At 45.0% G+C, this 2,099-nt stretch overlaps 1 protein-coding gene across 2 annotated transcripts in view; it reads left to right on the top strand.

The window, feature by feature from the left end:
• Positions 1 to 2,099, top strand: part of CCDC126 (coiled-coil domain containing 126) — a 105,989-nt gene that overhangs the window by 639 nt on the left and 103,251 nt on the right. The window lies entirely within an intron of this gene.

The following is a 2,099-nucleotide window of genomic DNA, read 5'->3' as shown; positions in this document are numbered from 1 at the left end:
CTGGCCTCCCAGTGCGCGACGTAAGGGGGCGGGCGCTCCTGTGACGTCACTAGCCCCGCCTCCCGCGAGGCTTTGTGGTGGTACCGGCCTACCTGGGAGGCGGGCGGCGGATGGCGTGTGCGGGGCGCCGAGGCGCCTGGGCTCAGAATCCCCAGCAGAGTGACCTTTCTTTCTTTCTTTCTTTTTTAAATGTTTTATTTACTTACTTATTCATGAGAGACAGAGAGAGAGAGAGAGAGGCAGAGACACAGGCAGAGGCAGGGAGCCCGACCTAGGACTCGACCCCGTGTCCCCAGGATCACGTCCTGAGCTGAAGGCGGCGCTAAACCGCTGAGCCACCTGGGCTGCCCCAGAGTGACCTTTCTAACACGTTCTATTGAAGATTTTGAGTCACCAGGTGGGCTTTTATTGACCTTGGCCCCTTTAAATATTTTCCAAAGGGATTCTGATGGAACGGAAAAAACTGGAAGCATATACAGGATAAAATTTAGTATGTTCTTATTTTTGGGGGTATTCTCAATGCTCTATTCCTACCCTTCAACCTTTGCCCCTTGTAAGGCTATCAACATAATACCTGCGCAGGGGGATTTTAATGAAAAGTCACAGTTCTTGCCTCACTCCTGGCTGTCCCCAGTCCTTCCACCCAGAGATAACTCAATCAACTTGTTTTTTTCCTCTTTGAGTCATTTCCTTACAGCCTTGGAGCCAAGATCCCCCCCCCCGCCCCCCCCCCCCCAGACCTATCCACTTGGTTCTCAGTCGGGGTAATAATGTGTGAGGTGATTCTGAGCTTTATCTGTATTTCACAATTTTAAAAATTAGTTTCCTCCTAAAAAATTTCCTCCCATAATACTTGGTGATAAAAGAGTTGACCTAGACTTTGAACCACAGTTTTGTTAGGAAAGTTAAACGAACAGTATTATGGAGATTACTATTCCTGAGCAAGATTTCAGAATGTGGGGCAGCCCGGGTGGCTCAGCGGTTGAGTGCCTGCCTTCAACCCAGGGCGTGATCCTGGAGACCCGGGATCGAGTCCCACATCGGGCTCCCTGCTCAGCAAGGGGTCTGCTTCTCCCCCTGTCCCTCCCCCTGTTCATGCTTGTGCTCTCTCTCTTTAAAATAAATAAAATCTTTAAAGAAAAAAAAGATTTTATTTATTTATTTTTTGGCTTTTAATTAGGCTCCATGCCCGATGTGAGGCTTGAACTCACAACCCCAAGATCAAGAGTCACATGTTCTATTGACTGAACCAGCTGGGCACTTCCCCATTACCTAATTTTAGCAAATAGTTTCTTCCCCATATGTATAGTATGTATGTATGTATGTATGTATTTATTTATTATTATTATTATTATTATTTTGTATAGTATTTATTAATCCGGTTTTTTTTCCTGGAATAATTTAAAGCAAATCCCAGGGGTGCCTGGGTGGTTCAGCTGGTTAAGCATCTGGCTCTTGAATTGGGCCTAGGTCATAATCTCAGGGTTGTGAGATACATACAGCCCCGAATTGGGCTCTGTGTTAGGTGTGGAACCTACTTAGGATTCTCTCTCTCCCTCTCCCTCTGCCCCTCCCCACCTCCCTCTCCCAAACCAACAAAAACCCTAGCAAATCCCAGAGAGGGATATCTGGCTGTCTCAGTCCATAGAGTATGTGATTCTTGACCTCAAGGTTGTAAGTTTGAGCCCCACACTGGGTGTAGAGATTACTTAAAAATAAAATCTTTAAAAACAAAACAAAAAAAATATAGGGGCACCGTGGGGGCCCACTGAATTGGGAACTCTCTTGGTTTTGGTTTAGGACATGATCCTGGAGTTGCAGAATCAAATCCTTCATTGGCTCCAGGCACAACTCAGAGTCTTCTTGGATTTCTCTCTCTCCCTCTCTTTCTGCCTACCCCACCCCTCATCTCCCCTTATAGAACACACAGGTGGACACATGCAAGTGGTTTCTGTCTCTCAAATAAATCTTTAAAAAAATTTTAAAATAAAAATAAATAAAGCAAATCCTAGGTATGTCATTTCATGGTAAAAACTTTTTTCTTTAAATATATCCACCACACCCTTATCACATCTAATAAAATTAATTCCTCAATATCA

Source organism: Canis lupus, chromosome 18 (assembly GCF_048164855.1).
Source record: "Canis lupus baileyi chromosome 18, mCanLup2.hap1, whole genome shotgun sequence".
NCBI classification, from domain to species: Eukaryota; Metazoa; Chordata; class Mammalia; order Carnivora; family Canidae; genus Canis; species Canis lupus.
Note: the sequence above shows the minus strand (reverse complement) of the source record. Positions and strands in the feature narration are given on the sequence as shown.